This window comes from Tamandua tetradactyla, chromosome 7 (genome assembly GCF_023851605.1).
Source record: "Tamandua tetradactyla isolate mTamTet1 chromosome 7, mTamTet1.pri, whole genome shotgun sequence".
Taxonomy (NCBI): domain Eukaryota; kingdom Metazoa; phylum Chordata; class Mammalia; order Pilosa; family Myrmecophagidae; genus Tamandua; species Tamandua tetradactyla.
Window position 1 is genome coordinate 87,347,652 of NC_135333.1, and position 19,913 is coordinate 87,367,564.

At 36.4% G+C, this 19,913-nt stretch overlaps 1 protein-coding gene across 16 annotated transcripts in view; it reads right to left on the reverse strand.

Moving 5' to 3' along the window:
* SOX5 (SRY-box transcription factor 5) overlaps positions 1-19,913 on the reverse strand; it is a 1,211,684-nt gene that overhangs the window by 995,191 nt on the left and 196,580 nt on the right. Inside the window, exon 1 of one of the 16 annotated variants that reach the window (XM_077170301.1) lies at positions 385-5,131. The exons of the other annotated variants lie outside the window; for them this stretch is intronic. The gene's annotated coding sequence lies outside the window, so the exon portion shown is untranslated. Of the gene's footprint in view, positions 1-384; positions 5,132-19,913 lie in introns of those variants that run through there. 16 annotated transcript variants of the gene reach the window in all.

Below are 19,913 nucleotides of genomic sequence, written 5' to 3' on the forward strand. Positions count from 1 at the left end.
GATCTCCTTCTAGACAGCTACAAGAGCTTCAGACTCAGAAAATGCCCATTCAATCCCAGTAAACTACAGTATAAGACTTTAACACCAAAAGCCCTGATTTAACAATAAGATTTTAAAACCACAAACCTCCAGGTGAGGCCACCATACTTTCCCAATACAATCTCATTAGAGAGATTTTGACTTGCTGATGATTTGGCTTACTCGGGATATCTAGATACCATCTGAATGTCAGCTACTGAAATTAAACCTCATATGTTTCATTTTCTAAAATAATTCCTCAGCTCAAATATTTGATGGCATTTCATCTGGTCATGGTTACAGCACTTCACTGCTAACAAAGCGCTTTCTTGAAAGTTTCCGCAGGCTGTCACACACTGTACATACCTGTGCAGCTCACTCCCCAAGAAGTTCCTTTCGCTGTATCTTCCTTCTTAAAAAATATTCCTATACTCATGCTGGTTTTGTATGTGTTCCAGTTCAATTTAGATTCATTGGTACTTTTCCATAGTTACATTTCTTGCCCAGTTGATATTTCCTTTTATTTATTCTGAAGTTTTTGATGTAAGACAAACAGGAATATTACCTTCTAAAATTACTACTATCCTACCATCCTCCAATGGAACATTAGCAGGAAGCAATATTCTCCAAAGCTATGAAGCATACACTGCCCTAAATTACATTGCAGTTGCTGCCCCGAGCACACACATTTTTGAATAGAAAGGCTCCCAGGGATCTCTCTGTACTGACTGCATTTACTGCTTTAAAATATTTTTAACCCAGACGCTGAAGTGCCAGCCTTGCAGTTCTTCATGCTAATCCCAGCTTGGGTGGCTGTTCTTAAGGGAAAGCATTCAAAACATTGTAACAGTGCATCAACTTTGACCCTTTTCACTTAAACATGAGACTCAAAAAAAAGTTTGAATTCCAGAGGGAATCACTGAACTCTGACCTGCTTAAAATTAGTTTTGTTTTAGTGCCTTCATGGTGACTCAACAGGCCAATTTTCCAGACACTTAAGAGGTTTCTGCCCCTGAAGATTCCAGTTCAAGTCCACAGCTATGTTTGCTGGTCAGATCAGAACACTTTGTCCCAGGGTTTCAAGCAACAAATTCCCAGATCTGCACCTCTCTGCCCAATGCTGGCATTACTTGGTATTAAGCTGGGATCTACACACAAACACTTACACGTATACACATACAGACACATTATACACACCGAGAACAAACCATATTTTTTTTCACTTACAACCTTTTAGGAAACAAAGTTTTCTGCTCAAAATTCAGTCATGGAGAAATGTTTATCGGGATTATATAAACATTACTTACTAGCCTATCTCTTACAAGAACAAAACTTCTAACTTTTGGTCAGCCGACTATGGTACATTTTTTGCACAATCTTTATGAATCTACTTTTCTCAATGGAAAAAAAAAGACCTACTGGGATTTTATTTTCTAATCTATTACAGATTTCAGAAATTGTCAGTGAACAATTATTATATTGCAAATAAACAATGTCACAGTGTTATAGCTTCCTGCAAAGGAGTTTCAAATACCACACTTGTGGTCAAAAATTCATGAAAATAAGTAAAATAAGTTACCAATGGACAAAGGACATACTGCATGTTCACTTGAATTTACTCCCTCAAAAATGTTCCCCCCTCTAGGAAAGCAAACTTTGTAAAATTGAATCAGCACTCAATTTTATTAGTACAAATTTAGGTGTTTAAAAAGAAAGAAGTAGCTATTAATCTAGAACAGCTCCTGCATATACCCGGTGATTTAAATTTTTTTTAGAATAACTGGGGATAACAGTCAGGAAAAGAAAACCCATTTAACAGTATAAAGCAGGAAAAAAGAATTAACACAGTTTGTTAACAAGGGTAAAAGCATCAGTATGACACAAATTAATTTTCACAAATTATACACTATGTTAAAACAAGAAGTCTTTATGGTCTCCAAAGGGTGAGCTAGCTATACTGAAAGGTGATACAGAAGTGTATTCCAGATCTTCACTATTCAAACACTGCACTTAAGCCTAACAATTTGCAAAGAGTAACCAATGGCATTCTTTAAATTAGATCCCTATTTTTAATGCCTAAAGCTGGAAGTCAGACATTACCTACATGATGCAGAGTCAGAAAAACCACAGCAAACTTATGTTTGAGTTTTTCACTCTCTTTCTACTAGACAGCACTAATACCAACTCGATATTCAGAAAATTATAATTTTTCAACTCTGGCAATAATTTCCTAACCATTTAAGAAAAAGATGCAAAAAAAAAAAAGGTGTTCTCTCTGAGGAAAAAATGTGCACTTTGAATACGTACATTAGCTAGGAGCTACTTCACTTCATTTTATTCATAAATCATTCAACCCAAAAACATTGTGCAAGCTGTGTTGAATTGCCACAGATTTCTTAAATTAAGAAAATATTTGGAATTCATTCCAATTATTTTATATTTCAAGCACATGTAACTATTTTGGTTCTTTACTGACGGCTAAGAAAACAAGTACTAATAGTTTCTGAAAACTGGGTCAATTATATGATGAGGTCAAATGAAATGAGAACTTCAAATGCTATCAAACACTACCTTCAAATGATATGAAAATTAGTCTAAGTTATGTAGGATGCTAATGAAAATACACATACTTACAGATCAGAGAGTAGATGGCAGTACTCAAATAAAATAAAATTATACAGAGATGTTCCCATGTAAGGATCATTATCTGAAGTATCTGCCAACATAGGATTAGCATTGTAGTTGCTTAATCCTTTAATTGTCATAGTAATAAAATATGCTACTAATTATATAAGGTATTTTGGCCTTGCATTCCAGAAAACATATTTGCATTTTTCTTTCTATACATTGTAAAAAATAATATACAGTGCCATTAAAAAGTAATGTGACTGTTTTTTAAACAAATATACCTCGTCATCTAAGATTCAAATGTGTTTTTCCCTTCTTAATGATCACCTTAGAATATATACTCTAACAATCAAGCATTACTCACAATATTTTTATCTCCTTTTGAAACTGCTTTCTAGGTCTGTTACATACAAACACATGCACATGCTTCTATATATCCTCAATGGTGACAAATTTTCATAATGGTGACAAATTTTCATAAACTGAAAGTCAATTTTAACCATCTTCATCATTTCTGAGAGACATTTATAGCAAACTCTGGTGAACCAAAAAAGGATGATGAATCTTGGTAAAAAAATGCAATTAGAAAGTAATGAGATGGATGTTTTAGTCAGACTTGCAAATGGTTCAAATGACAATTCCAAGAGAAGTAGTTTTCCAAAATGTTTTGAACAATGGCATCATTGGAATAGGAGTTTTGCTTCTCTGGGTGACTACCTTGAAAAAACAATATTAACATAATGCATAAATTATAATTTCATCATTGTTTTTTAAAAATCAATCTAATTTTCAGTCACACTTTGCAAATAAGAAATAGAATAGATATACATTTTCATTTAGCTGGTTACAGATGTGCATTCTGAAGGTTCCACTGGTAAATTTGTAAAATATTATATAGAAGGAAACTTAACATAACTCTCTTGATCTTTCAAAAAGTGACGTGCAATCAAAAGGAAATCTCATTTTTATTGTCAGATATTTACATCCAACTCCAATTTATAAGCTTCTATAAACTTTTTTTCTCCTCTATACAGTCAAAACCTGACAAGAGCTCACTGTGGGATTATGCACAAAAGTTGCAAATTTAAACAAGGTGCGATCGTGTACGTTTTCACACATTATTGTATCATGCTGCAACAGAACACTAATGTATGCATAGTTCCAAAATAGCTTGGGCTATTACTGCACAGCCTTGAAACTACTAAAATCCCTGAAAGAGCACCTTTCAAAAGCTGTGGCTTTATTATTGCACACTACTAAAGGTTGTTTTCACTCTTTGTATTTTAGAAGAGGAAAAAAATACAGATGTCATGACATTGCCTCAAAACTCTGGGTCTTATTAAAGCCTTTGTAGTTAAAAAAAAGTTGTTTCATCAATATGACTGTGACAATAGAACTCAATACTATTTAATTGATTCAATTACGGGACGAGTATATTTTTTTCCCTCGTGCTGCCCTACTTTCTTTTAAGTTGCATTTGAATTATTGATGTAATTGCAATAAAGCATTTCTTTGCTACACATAGTTTAGAGATAGAGAATGTTTCATGGTTAATTTTTAGACTCACAGTGATAAAATAAGCACACTTGTCCTTTCAAAGAAAGTCAATGGCATGATTCAAGCTTAAAATAATGACTTTTCCTTCTCTTTTCTTCTGTCTTGAAAACATGACACACTGAAATAGTGAACATAAATACAAATATGAAAGGGAAAAATGGTGAACAAGAGTTCAGTGTAGAAAATACTATTCCAGTTCTTCCTAAGTGATGAAATCACCTACACCTATGATAAGTGCATGTTCTGCTTTTTCTCAAATATTTCAAAGACCAATTTAGTCCCATGGCTAAAACAGAGAGACTAGTTTTCCTGACAAGGACAACACTTCTTACACACACGATTCTAACCACGACCTAACTGATGCCCCCTCCATTCCATTTTCCATACAAAAGCCAGAACTATCTTCTAAAAATGCAAATCTGAATCCTTTCATTACTTGTAATTGCTTTAATGATAAAGACCCAAAATTTTAGCAGCACCTGCAAGATCCTATCTAAGCCAACTCTTGCCTCCTCCTCTTCGAAGGTCTATCTTCACAATTTTCACCCTTCTTTCCTCTGTCCCAGGCATTTTGGTTGTCTTTAGTTCCTTAATATTCCATTTCAAAGCTTGGCACGTGCTGTTCTCTTTTCCCCACTCGACACCTTCTTTACCTCATTAACTCTCTCTCTTCATCCCCTCCTCATGAAAGCTTTCTCTGTCCTCCAGAACAAATCAGATTACCCTATAATATGTCATTATAGCTCCTCTATATCGTCATATATATTTATAGTCCATGCAACACATCACTACGGTAATCAATGTGCTCCATCTCCTTTGCACAACATACTACTGTCATGGCCCACTAATGCCTTAAAGACTTCTCTCCAGTACATGGACACGCTTCCATTCTCATCTCTTTGCCTGTTTGATCCCAAGTGTGTTCGTATGATTTCTACTTGTTATTGTAATTATATAAATTAATTAAATATTACATAATGAAATATGAGGGCAAAAAAAGGTGGTTTTAGTGACATTAAATTCAATGCTTTAGAAAGCATAAAGGCAAATTGTTTTTTAAAAACAATCACTAAATCTTGTGTCTAATAACTTCATAAACCTGGTATAAGAATATAAAAACCTATACAAATTCTGCACTTAGACTGCTTGCCAGGTGTCCCTCTCCTGGCATGTAATCAAAAGCCAAAAAAAAAAAAACAAACCATCGAGTATGTATTATTGGTGTGGTTTACCAAGGGTAATGATGATGATGACACCACTCAGGGGACCCATACATAAAGGCCATAACTGTACATCAAATAATTGGCAAATTGACATATGTTTTAAATCACAAGATACTTAAGGTAAGTATAATTTCTTTAAGATCCTGTGCTTTGGTGATTTTTAAAAAATTAATAGTCTAACTACCAGGCACAATTACACTAGAGAAGAGAATGAATCTCTATAAGAGAGACAACATATATATATGGCCTTTACTCACTAACAGAAAGGTCATTGCAAACATTATTTAAAAAAAAAAAGAATCTTAACTTTTTATTACTTTTAAAAATATACTCCCTAACATAAAGAGTTTCTTACTTTTAACTTATGAACTATATTTAAGATTATGTGATTAGGTTTCCTTAGAGACCCAACCATGATTACCAGATCCTTATTAAAACTTCTGTGTACTGATAACAGATCCAGCTACCTTTTATCTATAATGAAAAGTAATAATAATGCTACCTAAAGTATATTTATCCCCTTCCTTCCAAAAAATGCAGTGCAATCCACAGCTTGTAAGCAAGTAAATTTAAATATAAAAAATGAGAACATAATAGAAGTGAATTTTTATTAACAAAGTAAGAGATGTTAAAAAGGAAATTAATTGAGCTATCTAAATTTTAGGCATGAGATAACTCTGGAATAATTCTTTTAAGCCAGGCTGTGTTTTTCCAGAAAAATGCTGATAAGCACTTAAAATTCAACAACGATAAAGAACGAACTACATTTATGGAAGGTTCTCTCTTTTCCTGTTCTCTGCTGCTGAGAGAACGCAAAAAAAAGATATCTTTTAATTATTGGTTTTAACAGACGTATAAATGTGTGACTAGAAAAAATAAGCAATGAGAGAACATTCAAAAACATTTTGAGATATAAGGCAGGATATAGGTCATAAATTAGACACAGATATACAGTGGGGTAATGATGTCAGTCTGGCCTCAACTTTTTAGTTTTTGAGAAATTGCTAAACCAACAAGAGGAAATACTAAGTCATTATGACCCCAACACAAATAGACACACAGCACGCATACACATACACATTCCATGACTTAGAATAGTTTAAAGCACCACAACTATATTATAGAACTTTATCTTTTCCTCAATTTATCTCTTAATACTTGTAGCTCAAACTGTCTCATCTGAAAAGCTGCATTGGCTAAACCCATAAAATTGTCAAAATGTGTCTCCAGAGCAGATTCTTCTCATGAGTATATAGCATATGCTCTAGAAATCTAGTTCATTAGTCTTCAAGACACACAAAAAAGTGATCCACTGGCATCTAGAAGAAAATACTATGACTTCTATTTACATTCCTCATTTTACAGATATTATTTATTTTCTTTTTAATTTAGTTCCTTTTTAATTTCTTGAGTGTCCACTATTAGTAGTAACACATTTTTTTTTATTAATGGTGTATAAGTATGATCAATAAAAGTTAGGAGGGCACTGACTTTGATACTCATCTAGGAATCTGAAAAAGCTAGGCCTGTACTCCCTGGCTGATCATCTCCTGCCCTCATACTGGGCAGCAAATCCTCCTCCGCTACCAATACACAAAGAGACAGTAACACTATCACAGGTTTAGGTCTAATGAGATGTCCTACTTCCAATTAAAATGTTCCCTTCATCTCATTCCATAAAAATATCTTTCTCCAAAGATAATCTAATTCCTAATAGATTACCACTGAGCCCTCATTTTCATAACACAAAGGAGTTCACGATAATTCCTTCTCTTTTTTTTTTAGAATTTTGTAACACATTGGAGTTTTCATTTGCTTGAAAGACTAGAGTATAGATTACACTGTCCAACTGTAGTTAAATTAACACTCATAAAATGAATAAGTAGCTTAAAAAGATTTCCTGGAAAAAAGAAAACTATGAATTGCAAGTAATACTAATAATGCCAACAGAAGTGAACACAGGAAAATGGCAGAACCAATCTCTTAGACCCATTGCCAGTCATATTTCAATGAAATTCAGTGAGAATTAGAAAAAAATAGAGAAATTATCAGGAAGGTGTTTTTTTTGTTTTTGTTTTTGTTTTTTTAGTAGATGCTATGGTGTACTACCCAAAGGCACTCATTCTCCCAGCTCCTGGAAGTGCTGGCTGCTGGAGGCTCATAGCTCAGTCCCTTCCCAAGAATCGTCCCAGCCCGGGGGATTTCCCTGTCCAAAGTTCTGTCCCTTCCCTAGGGATGGCCTTATCCAACCAATGTGAGGGAGCAAAGGCCATCTCTGAAGCGCCATCAGTTCCAGAGGACCCCCTAGGTCAGAGTCCCCTGTTGGAGGGTGAAAGCCTCAGCTGCATCACAGTTCAGCTTCTCCAGCCCATCCTCCTCCCGTCATCCCCTCACAGGTACCTGGTCCCTGAGAGCCATCCGTGAGAGCACACTGCATGCAAATCTGTGTGCCAAAGTTGTTTCCAGGGAACCTTGATGTAACAACACTTCTACATCAATTATCCTTTAAACTGAACATTGCCCTAAGTGCTGAATATTATCTAAGGTAGCACAGCATACGTACATATATTATAAATATATGCACATTCTGGTGGAGGATTGTGTGCTCTAAAATTTGACTGAAATACCCTTAAAATATTAATATAACATCTAATATGTAAAGACAGTATTTTAACTGCTGACCTGAAGAGCCATTTTTCTAATTTTGGGCTGATCTGTGATTAGTTCATTCTAAGCAAAGAAGACCAGGTTGCTCAATAGTATAAGGGTCCCCGTGGCCTACCTGATAGAATCCAGTGTATGTGAGTTCATGATAAAATAGATCACCTGGATCTGGACACCAGCAGCCACTGTGGTCTCATCTCAGCCACTCCCCATCAGAGCTTTATATCCAAACTATCTGTAACTTCAAACACACAGTGCTATTTCTCACCTCTCTCCTTTTTTGCTCTTATTGCCTTGCCTTCTTGGAAAAGCCTCCTCCCTTCTCACAGCACCACCCACTGCCCTGCTGAGCTTAACTCACAGGCTTACCAAGGGTGGGCTGGAGGGAGCAGTTGGCCCAGGTGCAGGCAATAACAGGTACACTGTCTGTAGAAAATTTTAAGAAACATAATATGACTGATTAAAAAGTCAGCAGGCCTTTTATTATTACCTGGCTTCAGAAATTCTAAATAATAACAGTTACAAAATGGCCCTTCCTGCCCTGGGTGGCTTCCCCCATGGCTCACCATGAATACGCCACTTACCCATTAAGTCTTGGCACAGGAATTTCAGTAAAACATGTAGATTTGAACAGAGGCTATTATTAACCCCAGGAAGACCAAAGAAATTGCATAAAAAGTAAAAGTAATCAATATATAATTCTGCTCAATGATAACCAGCATTGACACAATCAGTAAATCATCTTTATGGAACTGATTTAACCAAAAGAAGACGAAATTTTATTGTAAAGATGGGAAAAGGAATGTGTGTGGTTTTAGGAAGTACAGCTGGACAAAGGGTAGTGTAAGAAGGCCAAATACTCAGATACCATAGTAAGAAGACCACTGAGAGCTAACATTTTAAAATAATAATTAAGAAAGATAAGGAGTAAACATTCTACTTAGAAATATGTATTTGAAAATAATAGGAATGGGGTGGGTAGCGTTGCCAGTAAGGGAGAATTGCTTCTTTTTATTATATAGCCTTGAGATTTTATACTATGTACACATATTACTCTAAGGACATTTAATTAATTGATAAAATAATGCATGCATCAGTTGACTTAGAAAACCTTCCCTAATCTCTTTCCTGTGCTTCCAAAATACGCTATCAGGGTTAATATCACTAACACTATACTTACACTGACAAATAATTATCAATTTGTGTTATTGTCTCCCCTATCAAATAAAAAGATTTATTTATATTTGTATCCTCTAGCAAAAGGGATACTTAAATTTCAATTCAAATATGAATCCAGCAAATATTTACAGAGCTCCAAGTAGACAAAAGTAGTAATGAGATACAGGTCTCTGGTTTCAAAGAATAACATTTATAGCCATAAAATGCAATCACAATGGAGCTTACTATTCACCAGGAATTGTTTTAAATATCTTGCATTCCTTCAATCATTGATTCTTCATCATCACCCTATGAACTAAATATAATTTTCCCCATTTTGTAGATGATAAATCACAGATTGAGAGAGGTTACATAAATTGTCCAATGTCACTCAGCTAGAAAGAGACAAATGATAATTAAAACAGGAGTATAATAGTCAACTAGAGCGACCATGTCACTAGCCACAAACTCAGGAGATAAGGCATGTTCACAATATGACTACAACACGATGCAACCTATGGTAAAAGCCATAAAGGTAGTTACATTTAGAAGTGTCATAAGATCTGAGGAAGGAGAGGTCTTCAGAAGGGATAGTCTCTGAGGATACTATGAAGGAAGTACAATTTAATTTGGAAATTTAGGGATAGGTAGGATTTCAAGAGAGCTACATAAAAGGAAGGTATAGATAAAAGGAAGACCGAGAACTATGAGAGCAAAGGCACACATACAGACCAGGGGTTCTGTGGGCAATCTCTGTCTGAATACTCGAGGGCTGAAGTGAGTACAGACTCTGCCAGCAGAGTCCTGGGAAACAGAAAGAGGTATGAAGTTAAGTCATTATTTTCTGATCCTGTGAAACATGGAAATCTTGGGTAATTATCAGAGGTAGCATTCCATTAGGTTGAAGTAGGAGGCGGGGAATACATGAGTCTGAAAGTAGGGCGATTTTCCCTCCACGTTTGTTTCTGAAATCCTCCCTCTTGCCTTCGTCTCTAACACTACAGCTAGAGTCCAAGCCACCATCTTATCTTGCACAAACCATCATAATAGCTTCTTCCTAGTCCATACAAATCCAATATTGCCTCTCTAAAATTTTTTCTATACACCATAACCACAAATTCTATTGGTTTTTTGTTATGCTTCTTACGAAGACTCAATCTCTGACAGGGCACATGAGGGTTAATGACTAATCCCAACCTACCTTTACAGCCTAACTCTTTCCATTTCCCACTCACTCTACTCCAGCCTTGCAGGCCACGTCCCAAAGAAAAAACACACCCTTCTCCCTCTCTTTGGAACTTTTGCACATGGCACTCCCTCTGCCTTGAAAGCCCTCACTCATGCACTCTACCTCATTAACTCTAATCATCCATCAAATGTGACTTCCTCACAGAAGCCTCTCCTGACTGCCACTCTGCCGAACATATCAGATACCCCTGCTATATGCTATATACTTCTACGAAATATAGTTCCACAATTTGCAGTTAATTGTTTTATTTAAGTTTATCTTCCCTCATAGACTTTAAATCTTTGTGTATGAGTGCGGTACCTGAACACCACTGAAGCTCTCTAGCAGTTAACGTGGACTCTGGAACACAGTAGGTGCTCAGTAAACATTGGTTGATCACTGAATGAATGGAGTAAGAACACAAAAAGAGAAAGCCACAATACAGAGCCAAGTACACTGGGAACCAAGGAAAGTCAATTGATGAGGAGGTTTGAATCAGATGGAAAAAGTATCTCTGGAAGAATTCCCTGAGTCAGACAGAGTTCAGATGCCAGCAGTTACTTTTTATGCAATGCCCATGGTTTCTGGCATAAGCATTCTGAGAAGGGTTGATAGAGCTGACATGTTGCAGACAGTTTGGGAGTCATCTGGGAAACTGTGTTCAGCCTGAATCCAGATCTGAAGCAAATTGTTCTCGAAGGGAAGGCTTCAAGCATGAGCCTGAAAAGAGAAAAGTTGGAGATAGATTGTAGAGGCCCTTAAAAACCAGACTGAAGAGTCTGGGTTCCATCCATATGCAGTACTCAGGCACTTTATATTTTTGAGAAAGGTACATAACATAATCTAATTGGCGTGTTAAGGAAATTGACCCGAGAGTGATAAACAGAGCAGACTGAGTGAAAGATACTAGTTTGGGAAACTTTGCAATGGTTCAGAAATAAGGTAAAAAGAGCCTGTCCTAGGGTGGCAGAAGTGGGGATCACAAGAAAGGGAAAAATACAGTTGTTTCTTTGAAGGATGACTCAACAGGACTTAATACATACTGTATTACAGTGGTTAAATGTTCAGGCTGTGAACAGACCTGGGTTCAAGTCTCAGCTCACCACTTACCAGCTATGCTGCACTCCAAGAAAGCTCAGTTTTCTTATCTGTATAATAGGGCAACATTTGTACATACTTCAAAGAGTTACTGGAAGGCTTCAATAAAAAATAAACTGCTTTGCACAATTTCTGCCAAAAGTAACCTATTAATCTAAATCAAGTTAGGTCAAGTTAGACAGGAGAAGGGGTGCAAGGATAGCATGTCAGTAAAGAAACTAATTTTGGGGTGGGTCTTCATGTCACAAAAAAATAGCTATCTACATCGTTAAGAGTTAATGCCTGTCCTAGCTTCAGCCTGATCTTCTTCATAACGTAATCCAATTTCTAATTTACCTTTCTGGCTTCTGATCTGGATTCATGCCAAGCACAATCTCTGCTGACCCTTTTGGAGACCTATTCTTCAAGCTACTTGAACTATTTCTAAACTTTTGCTTTCTATATTTATTTCTAACTTGCCCTCTTACTTTAATGCCACTTCCAAAAGCAATCCTAGATACCAAATTCCGAGACAAAACCCTCCATAGCTTAATACATCACTTCTCTCTTCCCAAGAAATGTCAAAAAGATTATGTTGAAAACAAGCGCAGTGTTAAACTTGGTTTTTAAGAGTTAACGGAGAGTGATTTTTTTTTTCTACAAGGATAGGTAATAGCATCAGATTCTGAAATTAAGCACAGCAGGAAGAAAGAGCCTGCATAGATTTCACAGAGTATCACAGGCCTCTACAATAAAGCACTTAAAAATGCCTTGTATCGCTAATTCTTTACACAATCTCCTTTTATTTCCAAAGCAGTATGCGGGGCTTAGCCAGGAGACGTGCATTGATGTTAACATTACACTGCGTGAATTAGAGCCATTTTTGTACTGAAACTCCTGTTAGGTTTAGAATTACTTTTTACCGTTTTTCCCCAAAAAAGCATTTTCCAGCCTGACTTTCCAGATCAAATGAATCGTCGCCTTTTCTAACATCACTGGACTCACTTTTGCAGTCATTCCTTTAGCAAACACCCTTCCCCCTCAAGATTCCAATACTCAGGCCTTGTGCTTGCTATATGGGAAATCTGCTGCATAAAGATCGCTGGATCACATGTCGTTCTGGGAATTCTAAGTGAATGAGGGCAACTCTCTCCTCCAACAGCTTTCAATTTCCTACCTCCCCTTAGCCCCAAGACAATATTCTTCATTCATTGATTGAATCATCTAGCAAATACTTACTGAAGAGCTAATATCTGCAAGGTACTGTGCTAGGCACCTTAGCGGATTTTTGCAACAGTGAAATGAACGTGGCATTAGCAACAAAGCACTGGTTGGTGATAGGTAAATGAACAGTAAAGATCATACATTTATGAAGATACGCTATTTTCATTATCACCAATCTACTGTTTAGCCTTTGTAAAGATTATTTTTTCTCTTTTTGCAGGACGGTTTTGTATAATTTAAATGCTTTTTTTTTCAGTCCATGTGGAAACTCTCTCATTTGTTCAATAAATATTTATAGCGTGCTATGATCACAAGGACACCAAAACAGACCAGTTCCTACCCTCATATAGTAATTGCTGCTTCAAAGATAATACACACAAACAGTAGCTTCACATTTCAATCCCATATAAACCTCATGTTTCTTTTTTCATTGTTTGTGTTGTAGGAAGGCATTTTCCTGTAAGGACCATATTAATCTAATTAAAATCCTGTCTATCTTATCTCAGTAACACTCATTTTCAGCAAATTCTTTCACTACTTCTTTATCCATAACAGTCATAATCAAATTGTTCTAATCTGCTTTCCACACATTACTCTCCCTTTCTTAAGATTTTCCAATGTCTGTTATCATTTGTTCATTAAGTAAGTGTCTTTAAATGCCTTCTATGTTCCAGACAGTCTTCTGAGTTTTGAGAATACAGAGCTAGATGAATAGATAGGCCTCTGGTCTTCAGACAACTTAGCCACCTTACATCCATGTAAAAAGTTCTTTCCAAGGCTAGAATGCATATAACTGCCACCTTTCCCCAGAACCTTAACTCACCGTTTCCTTGTGTCAGGTCACCTCACGCTTGACTTTAAACATGTATGCTTTATATACTCAAGTTTATTAAGGGTTCCTCAAATTTTATTTCAAAGCTCCTAAAACCACAACATCAAAAAAGTCTTTCTAGCAATCCAACAATCAACTGTGCTTTATCTTGGCACAACAACTATTCTTTGAGCATCTTACTTCCATATGCCACATACGTTACTTACCATTAAACCAAAATCAACAGATTTTCTGCCAGTAGTACTCAAGTTTGTATGTTCAAAAGCATTACCAACCATGCTTGTTAAAAATGCAGGGTTTGGGGCAGGCAATGGTGGCTCAGTGGCAGAGTTCTCACCTGCCATACCAGAGACCCAGGTTTGATTCCCAGTGCCTGCTCATGTAAAAAAAAAAAAAAGAAAGAAAGAAAGAAAAGAAAAAAATGCAGGATTTCAGGGCTACAACCACAGAGATTCAGATTTCTTAGGTCTGGGGTGGGGCCTAGAAAGGTACAGTTAACACATATCCCTGATGGTTTTAATGTGGATGATTGAGTGAGCACCTTCAGGAAACTCTGCTCCATAATTTCCTCCAGTGACAGTTTTTCTGTACTCAGAATCTCTGCTTAAGGTCATAAAATATTTCCTATTTAGTATAAGCAATAAGCATCCGTGTGTTATGTATTTTTTGTTACTATATGGATTAATAGGTACTGATAATAATAACTGACATTTGGAAATTTCCTCACTTTCAATAATCAGTTTTTGTTTGTTCCTCATGACTACCCCATGCAGTAGAAAGTCAGGTAATATCAGTGCTATCTGTTTGCCGACGAGGCCTCCCACACCAGTACTTTAACCACAGCCTGACAGAAAGAGTGCAAGCAGTACACAGACTGAAATGGAAGCAATGACTCTCCTACTAACTAGCCAAGGGAAATAGGAAAGTCACCTGAGCCTTTGGAATTTGTCTGCCCATCTGTGAAAAGGGGATAATACCCACTGACAGGAAGACTGTGAGGATTAAATGACATTATCCATGTAAAGCACATGTCAGTTCCCTACCTCCCCACTCCTTCCGTCACCCAGACTTGCCTTGAATCAAATGAAGCTGCTTACAAGGTAGTTCACTCAGCAATCATTTATCCCTTTGCTGCTCTGTCACAAGCACTGGATTTGTGCTAAGGCTACAAGACAAAGCCCTCAGAGAGCTTACCCTCTGATGGAAAAGTTTCCATGGCACCTTGTGCTCACTCCTTTCAAACCAAGCAGCAATGTATTTAAATGCCTTTCTCTTCACACCTCATCCAGTGAGATTAAAACAGTGCACGGTGCCAAGGGTCCCTATAAATACATAGTGGGCTCATTAAGTTTCTTTTATGCTAGGAGAAATGTTTGTTTATTTAATGTCCATTAAAATTATCGCTTTATTTCCTGATCTAATGTAGAAAAGACACTACTATTCTGATAATAGTGAAGGTATGGTAGAAATGAGGTTGAGAGAAAATTCAAGACAGAATTGTAAGAATGGCATGCACTTGTTTAAAAGCAGTTCCCAATGCAAGAGTAAATGTATGAGACCAATTCTTCAAGGCACATAGGAAAGAGTACCAATACTGCATAGTAATATAAAGCATTGCAAGAACTTATAAGCAAACCTCTGCCTACAGCATTACAATCAAACAGCACATATCAGATTCTGGGGCAGTCCCTAAACCAGAATGGGGATGGACCAACAACTACAGAGGGTTTATTAAAGCCTGAAGCAGTGGAGAATTAAATCACAAATCTAGTGAGAAATACCACCTAGCACACATGCCATCAAAAGTACTAACATCTTTTTCTTTTCCCCTCCCAAATGTAAGTTTGTCATTGTCAGCCTTTTAAACTAGAGACAGTGAAGTAACCAATACTTACTATTTCAAGAAAATTATGCCAAAGCTTCACAGTAAGTAGTCCTCATCCTGGGCACAGATTCCCCAGAGAGGTCACTAGTCTGAGGAATGTGTCAAAAATTAGCTCTCTTTTCCTGCCTCCCATCCTCCTTCAATTCTGAATTTGTCCCAGTGCCAGTTTCCCACAGTACAACACACAGAGCCACCTAAAAATCTGGGGCAAAACACCAATGACTCCATGAATCCCACTTAAAACTCTAACATGCTAAGTCGGTATTTTACATACAAAAGATGTTTTCCAGTATACACAAAAAAGATTGCTCTCAATATTACTGATTACTACTATGAATCTAAATGACATACTCTTCATTCTCCACTGCAAATCATGCCCCCACCCCAAAAGAAAAGTAGCAACAACTCAATTCTCACTCCAATAACGTCTTTTCTCAGTTGTTGTTCTCCCAGTGGGTAGAAGAATGAACTGCTGCAATGCCACCAGCTCCTCTACAGTTTCTTTTAATTTAAAGTTACAACAGGAGGGAAAAAAAGAGACTTTCTATTAAGAGACAACTCCCTGAAGGGTCTCTTAGCTGACAATCGAAGGACCGCTCATGGCAGTGATCAAATCTAATGCAACAAAGTGCTGGTGGCTCTGTGACTCATCACAGCAGGAGCTGGCGCTGAGGGCCACTTGAGTTCAGGGCTTTGTGGTGCTGCAAGTTGGTTTAGGAACAGTAGCACAGAGGAGCAAAGACTTGCAAGGTGTTTGAGGCTCAAGATAAAATGCAGACTTACAGTGAGTTGCTTCTCAACTGAATAGAAAGCCTAGAGGGGTAAGAAAATGAAGAGAGTGTTCTGTCTACCTCATGCTTTAGGGCAAATTACCTGAAGATGGTCAAGGTCAGTTGGTCTATCTGGTGTGAAGTTTAGAACCTGATAAAAATAAGCACTGAAGCAAGCTGAGCTATTTTTAAAAGTCAGACATTAAGGATGCTTGCTTCATAAACAATGACCTCTAATTACCTGAAACATTTATTGTTTACATATATTTGCTATCATCTGATACAATTCACCTCTACCACTCAGGTGTACTCTTTAAGCACACCAAAAAGAGAGTAATATGTATTGGGCAGTTCCTCTGTACCATTCACAGTCCTATGGATTTATATATAATCCCATACAGCCTCATTTAACTCTAACCAGGGCTCATTGCTCTCATTTTATAGTGGAGGAAAAGAAGACATTGGCGCACTCAAAGAAATTGCCCAGGTCTTTCAGCTGCAGGTCCACCTGACCAGAACAATTGCTATTGACACCTGGGCTATACTGGCAGACACAACTGTACACTTAGGTCTCTCATTACAGGGGCCTAATTGGTGACTACTAAGCTGCTGCACCTATGGTTCTAGAACTACCTGTGCACTGAGGCCACATTTCCAGGGCCTGCTCCTAGCCGATGCCAGAGCACAAATGGACAAGTCATCCACTAATTTCTCCATGTTAACGTACATCACCTCTTCAAACTTGGCAATGGTCTGTTTGCTGTGCCTTTCTCCTTGTATCCAATTTAAACAAACCAACCAAACAACCTATAAGATTCTCTTAGAAGGAACTGTTGTCTCCAGAGGGTAATGCATTGCAAAGTCAGATTCATTTATTTTTCAAGTGGAAGTTCTCTCTGTCCATATGTACTATTACTTAAAACAAGCAAGACAGGGAGGACTATCAGAGGATGGAATCACTACCAATTTTTACTCATGTATAGCAGCTAACAGGAAATAAAATCAGGGACTAAAAACAGGATAACAAGAAATCTACAGAGGTAGTTCTTTAATAGGTAAAGACAAATAAAAATTTTAATTACTGAAGGAATATTTATGTGAATAAAAGATAGAATCCACACTTGCACCAAATACAGTATCTGAATAAAACCACATTCTCAGAGATCATATATAAATGTCAACTGAATCACTATTTTAAAGTATTTCTCTCAGCTCAAGAAAGAGATCTATTTTTTCTTCTTAGACTCAAATAGGTTCAAAGAAAACAAAATAAAGCTTCAAACGTTATTCATTCTCAGCACCTAGACTTAATTAGGAGGGAAAAAAGAATGTAACTAACATTTATTGAGCACCGATTTCATAACAGACTCTAATGCTAGGAATTTCACATGCATTATCTACCATAATCCAAACAATATCCCTATAACAGAAAGCATTATAATCTCCAGCTTTAAAGGTTAAGAAAAGGAGCATAGTACAGAAGTTTCAAAACTCCAAGTGAAGAGTTGATTGAATTTTATGCAGGAAACTGATCAGCTCCAAAAGATAGTGGCCTAGCCTTTTCAGCTTCTTGGTCCCTTTCTGAATTCCCTTACCTCCAAGTCTTTACTGCTGCAGTGACAACTAACTGCCCTGAGCTACCAGAGAAGGCCAACTGGGGAGGACAGGGGTGTCAAATAGAGCCCTTCTCATTCTTCTGACATAGTGTATCACTTGGACATAGGCTATCATATACACATCAAGTAACTGAATGGCAAGTGACTGAGCATCAGCGTTATACCCAGGTGTTCTTTAACTTTTAATGATCTTTAAGCAATAGAAAATTAATAGATCTATCCCTGTAAAACTCAATACCACCACCATCCTAAGATATATATATTTTTCTTTTTTCTTATAACTCAATTGTAAACAATGGTTACTTATTGTATTTTTAAATGTATTTATCATTTCCTAATTTCTTTAATATACTATCCCTACCCAATGTCATCCTTACCTAAATGTACAATAATTAGCTGCCTATATAGTATGATTTGAGTGGTACTGAAAAATACTCTGTGCTTATAAATAATGCCTGGCTTTACTGGCAACCTGTAATCTCCAAAAGTAGGCAATCTTTCTCTAAGGAATTACATGGTCATAATAAGCCACAATAATAATAACAACAATAACAACATCAGGCCAGAGAAGTTAAAAACCATCAGAGATATTAATATCTTTAAAATAATTAGTTTGCAAACCAGAAATTAAATTGGGCAAATGGGACAGGAATTCGGAAAGGTCCATCAAAGCAAACTGAAGTTCAGGGTCTTATCGGGAGAGAATTCTAAAGCACTCAAGTAGGCAGGTAAGGGTAGGAGTTTGGAAGAAACAACCAAAAAATATTCTCCTAATTCATAAATCAGCATTATGTCTGACCTTCCCTCCATTTTAAAGACACAGAAATTGACTAGAGAAAAGTTATAGTCCTACCAAAATGTCCCAATATGGCCTACCTGAAATTCATTAACAATGTCCAAGTGTCTGCCCTACTATTGAATCTTAAACTCTCCATTTCTCCCCCTAAATGTATCAAAATTCATTACTTTTAAATAAAAGGTTAGGTCCTTGCTTCATATTTTTAAAAACTTTCTTTTACTCTTCCATGAAAAGCAAATTTTTATACAAATGAACTCTTGATTTCAATGAAGATCATTTAGGAAGTTCTCATACATGAAATCCTTCTCTTAAATGCTAGGTATGAGTAATTATTTATGTTATTTCACACATGGAAAATAAACAAAAACAAAGACCTCACTTAAATTTGAGAATCATTTATATTCCAAACTACCCAAGCTCCCCCAAATGGGAAATGGAATAACAAGACTGATCATAATTGGATTAAGGACATAATTCTTTAATTCATTCATCAAATCGAGGCATTTGGAACAGTTTATTTACAGAATTGTTTAGACAGTTTTGTGTGGTGTTTTTAAGATAAACCAAAATGCCTTTCTGAAAGAACTTTCAGATCCCAAATCATTAACATATGAAAACCAAATGTAGGCAATTTACAAATGGGTGTTTTAAAACAATATTTGGAACAAAATTGGATTTTTATTTTATTAACTATCTACAAATCTAAGTTCAGGATATAGTTTATTTGAAACAGCCACATACTTTCTTCGCCTTTAAAATAAATCTACATTTCTCAACTAAAAGCTGTGAGAAGTGCAAGAGGGAATGCACTGACTTCAGGCCTGGACAAATACGTTTTCCAGGTTTCTCTTAAAACTCTACTTATGGCATTCTCTACCATTGCAGCTAACCTGATATTGGGTGAATCATCCAGTTTATGCCAATCAATCATATCCAACAGTTATACCTGCTGGAAATCTAAATAGTTTTCAACATCAGAAGTATAAGTTATTTGAAATCCTGTGTATTTTAGATTCTAAAAACAAGTTTTATCCTGCCCTTCCTGAATATTACTTTTTCATATAATCTAAAAGCATACCTTCAAAGCAATGATTGCTTGTAACTCAATAAAATAATTCAGCTTTTTCAAAAAGACAGTATACTCTTTTAAACATTACATCATATTTTTAATTTGCTTTATAAGAAAAAACTCTTTGAACATTCAAATTCATTCCTCTAACTTGAAAATGAAAAA